The sequence below is a fragment of the Helianthus annuus genome, chromosome 4 (genome assembly GCF_002127325.2).
Source record: "Helianthus annuus cultivar XRQ/B chromosome 4, HanXRQr2.0-SUNRISE, whole genome shotgun sequence".
NCBI classification, from domain to species: Eukaryota; Viridiplantae; Streptophyta; class Magnoliopsida; order Asterales; family Asteraceae; genus Helianthus; species Helianthus annuus.
The window spans coordinates 199,641,540-199,651,510 of NC_035436.2; positions in this window are offsets into that span (position 1 = coordinate 199,641,540).

Sequence of the window (9,971 nt, forward strand, 5' to 3'; positions counted from 1 at the left end):
TCGATTGTGTAACACCTCGAAATTTTGTGTCCAATAATGTATTGACACGTGTCATGAGTTTACACGTGGTATTAAATACTAAATAAAGGACTAGAGTTGACAAACCTTGAAAGTATGTAAATTCGAGGATTAAAAATGTCAACGAGGGGTAAATATACTGTATAGTAACCCTAAATGATGCTCGTACCTTCAAACGAATAAATCATGGATCGTACGGAGCGAAACGCGGAAGAAAGTGAGAGATTACAAACTACAGGGGTTAAATGTGTCAACATGTTTAATTTATACCTCTGAGTGACCATTTGACGAACCCGAGACTTTGTAACAATAAGATACGCTCACTAGAATATACGATATAAATTTTGCGAAGTTCCGTTTAAAAACGAGAAAGTTATGATCAAATTCGTATGCGAGGGGTTAAAAGCGTCAACAATAAAAGTTAAGGCTTTTCGGATAGTAATTAAACTAACCGGGGACTTAACAATGCGGGTAAAAGTCACGAGGCCCTTATTTGTAATAAATCGAGGGCCAAATCGCAAAGTTACCCCTTCGAAACCGAAAGGTCAGGCTAATCATGACAAAAGATTTGGAAATCTTGATTTACAGGCCTGAGGCGGGCCGCGTTAAAGATCTGGGTAACTTAATGCGGGCCGCGAGCCATCTGTAGATACGGTTCCTGACATTAGGATTCAGGCGGCCCGCGTCCATGTTGCCTGATCCTTAATGCGGGCCGCGTGAAAGTCACAGATGCAGAAAAATGTTTAACTTGCCTGTTCAGCCTTCTAAACGTCATGAAATGCATTTAAAACCTTCCAAGTGACCCCTAAACAATCCCTAAGCATTAGGGACACATGTTGATGAGTTGTGGTCAGTGGTAGAGTTGTGTGTCAACTTCTTATGGTGAGAAATGGACTATATAAAGGCCATGATGTGCAACCCATTGTTCACACCTTCATCTGCATTCTTGGATCACTTCTGGAGCTCAAACCTTCTCTCAAGTGGTCACATTTCTTGCATAGGACTTCAGTAAGTGTTCTACTCCTTTCTTATTTGAGTTATCACTTAGTTTTAGCTTAGAAGTCATACCGTCGTAACTAACGATTGACTTCACGATAAATCACAAATGGTCCAGTGGTTTATCGAATCGATGGTAGTTATAAGTTGGTAATCATGTGGGCTTTAAACCCCTAAAAGGGCACCCTCTGATTCCCACTCTAACTAGTCCGAATGTCGAGTCAAACGTGCTTAGAAAAAGTCAACAGAAATGCTATTTTGCGATTTTATGCATAATCAGTAATGTAGATGGTGTGTAACCTGTTTTAACACTCATATAACATGATAATAAGTATATTAACTAGTCTAAGCTTGTTTGATCCCACAATTTACTGTTTAGACCCGGTTCGGAACCGAAAGTCGCATAGTTTGACTTATACTTTGACTTTCAGTTCTGACCCGTCATGGTATGTTTTTGTAACACCTCGAAAAATTTCGTCCAATAATGTCTTGACACGTGTCATAAGGTTCCGTTGTGTGGAAACATACCTTAGAGGGACTAAAAGTGACAAACTGTGAAAACTATGGAACGTAAGGGTCCAAAGTGTCAACAATGGATAAATAGACTCTATGATAACCCTACATAATGTTTATAACCTTAAACGGATGGTTCATGGATCATACGACGCGGAAATTGCACAAAAGTGAAGTATTGTAACTATAGGGGCCAAAAGTGTCAACATGTTGAATTTATACCTCTGAGTGAACTTTTGGCAGACCCAAAGCTTTGTATAGCTAAAATATACTCACTAGAATATGTGGTAAAAATTTCATGAAGTTTCGTCAACGTATGAGAAAGTTATGGCCAAAACCGTACTTAAGGGACTAAAAGCGTCAACGTCGAATTTCAGGGCTTTTCGGTTGAGCGCAAAGTTATCCGAGGGCATTACCATGTTGGTAAAAGTCCTAAGGTTCTTAGAAACCAAGTTTGGGGGTTTACGGGTCGAGAAAAGTAGCCGAAACATCGCGTACTAGTTCAGGGGTCAAAGCTGTCAATATATGAAAGTTGTTGGCTGATCAGGAGGGTCAGGCGACCCGCCTGGGAAAGCCCAAGCGGGCCGCGTGGGTTGCCCAGCGACAGAATTCGCAAAATGGATGGATTGAGTCCGAATTTGAGTTGTTTACAGCTCACTTGCACCTCCAAATGACCCAATAACATGCCTTGCATGGCTACTACTACAGTGACCTCGAATTTATGGCTTTAAATCAGATTTTGATCACATTTCTTGGACATTCTCAAAGTAAACAAGTGCTCTCAACATTCAAGAACTTCAAGGCAGCTTTCTGGAGCTAATCCGACCATCAAAGCTGATTTCTAGTGTTCACTAAACATCTATAGGACCTTTGTAAGCTTTCAATTCGTTCTTTAATCCGTTCTTGTTGTGTTTATTGATAAAAGTCAAACTGGGTGTTCATAACCTTTGACTTTCCGATTAAACGGATTTCTTTCAGTCATTTCTCGAATTGAAACTTGTTATAGATTGGTATTTAAGTGGGAAACAAACCCTCTAAAGGGCACTATCTGAATCCCACTGTATGCATGCTAATTGTCGAGTCAAACATGGTTCTAAAAAGTCAACAGAATTGATTTTCGCAAAAATAAGCTTGAATGTTAATATATTAGACATGCAATCTGATTGATCATTGTAAATAACTTGTAACACATATAAGAATGTGTTTTAATCATCATCAACTCGACAATCTATAGTATAGACACGAATCGGAACCGAAAGTCTTGTAAAACGATTATTCCGTAGACTATCGATTCGGATTCGTACATGCATGTTCGAGATCTGTATTGGAAAGTATTTTGACTATTTTTATTTTAGTTAAACTTTCTGGAATTTTCTTTGATTGAGTCTATGCTTAGCCTATTCGAATGCTTGTTTCCGATTTATGCATAAAGTTGACTATTTTGCCCTTTTTGATTTAAAACGGGATTTTTGGAAAAGTAAAAGAGTAGAAATCTCTATTTTTATTATGTAGACTTGCACCGAAAATTTCGGATCAGTTGATGGTCCAGATTGTGAGTTATGGCCATTAGCGTAAAACTATATTATAAATTTACATAAACGGTCCTTTTCGCGTAGAACCCGTTTCTGGCCACGTTTTGGTACAAAACTTTTTACCAACTGATGTATTATAATATTCTGGGAATTTTGATGATTTTTAATTAATTTTTGGCTGAACGGATCCTAGATCGCCTAGTCATTTCGGCTTATGTCGGTTTTGACCGTTTTAGCCATAAAATGAGTTTTACACATCCTTTTGACCCGAAACCTTTTTCTACTGATTTTATATGATGAATAAATTATTTTAAGTATTCTGGAAATATAAAAATCTCAGATTTAATTTGAAAACCCGAAAACGCCCTTAATTCGCATATTTAGCGTTTTAAGCGTATAGTAAGCGTTATACTTGTTTTAAACATATAAGACCTATACCTACTGATGTGTTTAGCTTATTTTCATATAAAAACAGTAAGTATAAGTATATGAACTCAGATTTCCAGTTTTGGCATTTTTAGCCCTTGTGAAATTACTAAATTGCCCCTACGGTGCATAGTTTGGTTTTAAATGATAAATTTGATATATGGGTCATACCCTACTGATATAATATGTTATATTAAGTATATTAACTGTATGAACCAGACCCGAAACCCAGATTTCTAATTTTACCCTTTTATCATCTTTTAAATGACCAAAATGCCCTTCTAAGGCATAAATTGGGTTAAAATTATTCCGGGCAATATAGGACATAACTTACTGATATAATAGCATATTTTAAGCATATTATCTCAGGGAACTTGCATTTGAATCTTTGGTCTACCCGTATCGCCCTTTTCGCGTTCGGTTCGGTTTACGTAACTAGTTTGCGTAAATTGACCGAAACGGGCCAAACGATATCATTTTTATTTCAAAATCCAGAATGTATTTAGTATACCCATATTATACAAGTATTCAAACTTGTCGGGTCTAAATCACATTCTATCCGGTCTTTCGCTTAATCGTGCGTAAACCGTATCATTCCTAAAACTAACCGGTCAAAGCTTAAGCTTAAATAAAAGGCCGTTAGGAATCTAATAGGTTAATTATAAACCTTTGTTCCAGATTAGGAGGCCCGGTAAAAGCTACCAACACTTATCGTTTGTGACTTATACTTGCTCAGGTAAATACATTTTGACTTATTTTCCCTATACGGACTTGGGGTACGGTATTTAAAATACCGCTTGATCGGGCGCACAAGTCCTGCGCCTTATAGGTGTACAGTCTTGAATAGCTTGTGCGACTTCGTTTAAACAGTTTTGTCTTACTTAAAGGCTTTGGGGGGTTATTGACCATGTCCCGGATATCCTTGGCATTATCTTACGAGATGGCCACGACCAGAGCACGGGGTGTAGGCGTACACTCGTCGTGTATAACTCTTTAATGTGGTGTGTCATTTAATTCTTAGCCCGGACAGCAGATCCCGGGCCACCAGAGATAAAAGTGCATGTAATTCGTTCACAAGTTTATATTATATAATTATCCCAAGTTAATAAAAATATTTATGCCTTGTGCATTTAAATCAATTTTCAATCATTTTCAAAATGAGTCAGTCGATTTGTATTTACCAGTGTAAACTGACGTATTTTTCCCAAAAGGTTAAGTGCAGGTACTATACGGAAATAGGCTGGTTGCTTCCTAAGAGCGTCCACTATAGTCTCGCAAACTCGGACGACAATTATCTGTTGAACTATTTATTTCTATTTTTATTTGATCCGCCTGTGGATCCATTTCAACTACTGTGATATTTATTATTACACTTTATTTAAAAGTTGAAATGTTTCTATTCTGCTTCCGCTGTGCATTATTATATTGTGTTGATTGTCTATGACGATGCCAACTACGTCACTGTACCCCACACCGGGCCCACCGGTGACACGTGGAAATCGGGGTGTGACAGGTTGGTATCAGAGCCAGCGCTGAGTGAATTAAACACTAGTCTTTTGTGTTTAATCTCAGTTACACAATTGCACAATCCTCGATTTTCGAGTCTAGACAAAGAACTTAGGAAATGTTCAACATTTCGTTTAATTTATTTTTGTTATTTTGCATTGTCTTATATATTTTGTTGTGCAACTTGTTTGACTTTTGACAGGATCACTATGCCGCCACGAATGAGAGGTCGAGGAGGATTTGCTACAACCCACGACCATGAGGCAGGGCCCTCACATAGGCGAGCACCATCCGCCACGCACAACACAGCCGCCAACGACCTTTGGAGGTCTTTCGCCGAACCTGCTAGACACTCGGTATCCGCCAGCACTTCACCGTCATTACCCCACTCGTTTGGGCCCCACTCGGAGAATGGGCCCCATGGTTCGCATGGATCCTACATACCTTTGCAGCAGTCACCGCACCAGTATCCAGCGCCAGTCTACCAGGGTTTATATGACCCTAATGCTTTTGTGGATGAGCCAGTGGGCCATAACCCACTTGGACCGGAGGACCACTTTTCTGGTGGTCACGAGATGGACGTCGACGAGGATACGGACCCCTCGCTACCACCATCAGGTACGCCTAACCATCCGATTGAGATATCGGATGGGTCGCCATTTAGGGGATCACCCTACAATGGTGGGGACAGCTTTCAGGAGAGATTTAAGCAGCATGATTGGTATTTCACCCCCAGCCACAACTCTCCAATGCTCCAGTCTCACCAGGTTTCACCGGTGCACTCGCAGCAGCTTCAGCAGCAGCCGCCTTTACCGCAGGACCTATCTGAGGCCCTATGGCGTGACGTGATCACTCCGTCACCACCGCCGCCACCAGTCTTACCTCCTCCGCCTCAGAGGCCTAGGAGGAATGCGCGCATGTCTACGCGCGGAGGGATTCGCATAGGCACCCCTCCACATGTTAGTAGCAGCCGCTACACATCTCTTCCCGGGGAGTCCGAGACAGGGGAGTCTCAGCATCCCGTATCGGAGGTTACTTCTGTACCGATCCCGCCTCTGCCGCCGCAGAACTATGGAGAGCCGATTCCGGCTTATGCTAGTGCCGCTCAGTTCAACCCGTTCGAGCATGTATTCCCTCAGGGTTATGATTACACGGGAGACCCTTATTGGCAAGCTGTGAACTACAGCTCACTCCCACCTAGTGGTCCGTTGGGAGACACTTGGACTGCTGGGCAGTCTACTTTTGGTTACCCTCCGGGTTACCACCAGCCGCCGCAGCCGCAGCACTTCCAGCCACCGCCACCGGCGCCTATGATGTCGCCGCCGCAGGTTCAGGAGATCCTGCATGGGATTGATAGCATGCGACGGGAGTTGCAAAGTGATCGCCGTCACAACCGTGGCATGTTCAAAAAGGTGTTTGACCTGCTCAAGGGTAAGAGCAAGAGGGATCATTGAATCCTTCGAATTTTGTCTCATGTACTCATGTCCCTGTGTGGACATCTATCCTTGTACTCTACCCCTGCGTGGGTATATCTATCTTATTCTACCCCTGCGAGGGTATGCTGTTCTGTTGACCCCTGCGTGGGTTTGCTTTATTTTATTTTGTTATTGTTGTTATTTGTTTAGCCCCTGCGCGGGTATGTTATTCATGTTATTCATGTTATCCATGTTATTTCAAAGTCCCGTTTAGGGCAAATATGTACTGGTATCTCATTTGAGATTTGAAATGGTTAGTTTGAATTTATCATTTTATTTATATGTATGAATAATAATAAAATAATGGAAAATATCAATTTTTATTTGATTTGCCATTTTATAAGAATCTTAGTAAGGTATAACCTAGCTTGAATGCCTTATTAACAGGCCTGGCCATGATGGTAAAACCTGGTTGAAAGGATTCAACTCCCTGTTAACATCTGAGAACATGTTAACATTCTGGGCTAAGCGTGATCTGTAGAATCACACAAGCCACCCTTTTTAAAGAATTATCTACAGATTATATCTGTATACAAGTCTATTAATGACTTGATACCTACGGGTTATGACTATGTCATATAGTGGCAGTTGTGGTCTATGACTCCCTGCCTAGTAAAGAATTATCTACAGAGTATATCTGTACACAAGTCTGTTTATGACTTGATACCTACGGGTTATAACTATGTTATATAGTGGCAGTTGTAGTTTATGACTCTCTGCCTAGTAAAGGATTATTTGTTTAATTATACAATTTATAATCCTATAAAAATCTAAATCTATAATTTAGTGATTGTCCTTGTGACTAGGCCTATGGTGCCAATATATATATTTTCATTCCTTGATTGCTAATAAGAGCCTGAATGAAATTTATTAAATTAACTGCTAAGGTTTTTGATACCATGGTTAATAAATCGTCTAGGACGATAATACTGTTAGGTTCTAAATTAGACCTTGTCCTTATTGTAGCTTAAAGCTACGATGGCCAAATCGGAGGAAACCAACAGTCATTCTGGGGAACACTCAGATAATGCAAAGATTCACGTTACCGGTGCAGAATTGCAAGCACTGATAGATAATGCTGTCGCCAAGGCTATGGATCGGCAGTTCAAGGAATCTAGTGGTACTCGGAGTAGGACCCGAACAGAGACACACGCAAAGCCCAAGACTCATTCTGAGGCTCATAGTAAGCCACCCTCTAAAAAGAGTGAGCCAAAGAAAGTTGAGGATGATAATCATTCCTCCAACCACAGCAGCGTCCCAAAGCAGGAGATTAAGCTGAAACATGACACGTACAGCAGGTCCTGTACGTACAAGTATTTTGTATCTTGCAAGCCCAGAGATTTCACTGGGGAAAAGGGAGCCGTCGATTGTATGACGTGGATCAACGAGATGGATACTGTGGTGGATATCAGCGGGTGTGCTGATAGGGACGTCGTGAAGTACGTGTCCCAGTCATTCAAAGGAGATGCGTTAGCATGGTGGAAGTCACTCCTACAAGCTGCCGGTAAGGCCACACTGTACGGTTTGTCATGGGAACAGTTTGTGGCCCTGATTAAAGAGAACTTCTGTCCGCAGCACGAGGTCGAACGAATCGAATCGGATTTTGTATCCCTAGTTATGAAGAACCTCGATTGTCAAGCGTATCTTACTACGTTCAACACGTTGTCTCGTTTAGTGCCTTACTTGGTGACCCCGGAGCCGCGTAGGATTGCTCGATTTATTGGGGGTCTGGCACCGGAGATAAAGGCGAGTGTTAAAGCTTCAAGACCTACAACATTTAGATCCGTAGCAGATCTATCCCTCTCCCTCACTCAAGACGTGGTTAGATTGAGAGCTATGAAGAGCTCTGAGGAGAACAAACGGAAACGTGAGGATGACACCTCACGAAGGTCTGAAAAGCGACATAGAGGGAACAACGACCACAGGAAAGGGTCGGGGTCTAGGAAAAATGATCATCAGTCGGGTGAGAAACCCAGATGCAAGATTTGTAGGAGACACCACTTTGGGAGGTGTCGGTTAGAAACAAAATCCCAGTCTTCAGAGAAACGATGTGGAATCTGCAAGTCCACAGATCATAAAGCTGTGGATTGCAAGAAAATGAAGGATGCAACGTGTTTTGGTTGCAACGAAAAAGGTCACATTCGGCCCAACTGTCCAAAGTTTGCAAAGAAGGTCGAGGAAGGGAAGAAGACTAATGCGAGAGTCTTCAGAATGGACGCAAAGGAAGCAGTCCTTGACGATAACGTCATTACAGGTACGTTTCTTGTAAATGATGTTTTTGCTAGAGTCTTGTTTGATTCAGGAGCCGATAAGTCGTTTGTAGATGATAAGTTTTGTAAACTGTTGAACCTTCCTGTTAAAGCCTTAAGTGTGAAATATGAGGTGGAATTAGCCGATGGAACCATAGAAACCGCCTCGACTGTTCTAGATGGATGTGTTATATCCATTAGGAATCATTCTTTCCCGTTATCCTTGCTTCCCTTTAAGCTAGCTGGATTCGACATAGTGATAGGCATGGATTGGTTGTCGAGTAACCAAGCCCAGATTCTGTGCAATAGAAAGCAAGTAATAGTTAAGACTCCGTCTGGTGAGTCACTTACTATTCAAGGAGACACCCAGCATGGGTTGCCCGAGCAAGTGTCCATGCTCAAGGCATCCAGATGCATGCAGAAGGGATGTGTCATTTATATGGCACAAGTTACCATTGATGAGCCAAAGCCGAAGATTGAGGATATCCCTGTTATCTCGGAATATCCTGAAGTATTTCCTGAAGAACTACCCGGTTTGCCACCAGATAGGCAAGTGGAGTTTCGGATAGACATCATTCCAGGCGCAGCACCTGTAGCAAGAGCACCATATAGATTGGCACCAACGGAGATGAAGGAGTTGAGGACACAGTTGGATGATTTGTTAGCTAAAGGTTTTATTAGACCTAGCTCGTCTCCTTGGGGAGCGCCAATCTTGTTCGTTAAGAAGAAGGATGGTTCGATGCGTCTGTGCATCGATTACCGTGAGCTTAACAAGGTCACTATCAAGAATCGGTATCCGTTACCCAGGATCGACGATCTGTTCGATCAGTTGCAAGGAGCAAGCTATTTCTCCAAGATTGACCTGAGGTCAGGTTATCATCAGTTGAAGGTCAAGGAGGAAGACGTACACAAGACCGCGTTTAGGACTCGTTATGGACATTACGAGTTCCTAGTGATGCCGTTTGGGCTCACTAACGCACCAGCCGCGTTCATGGATCTCATGAATCGCGTCTGCAAACCCTATTTAGATAAGTTCGTCATCGTCTTATTGATGACATTCTTATCTACTCGAAGAGCCAAGCTGACATGAGAAACACCTTCGTTGTATTCTCAAACTTCTGAATCAGAGAAGCTTTATGCCAAATTTCGAAGTGTGAATTTTGGCTTCGAGAAGTCCAATTCCTTGGACATGTTGTAAGCGAGCGTGGTATCCAAGTAGATCCCGCTAAAGTAGAAGCAGTCATGAACTGGCAGGA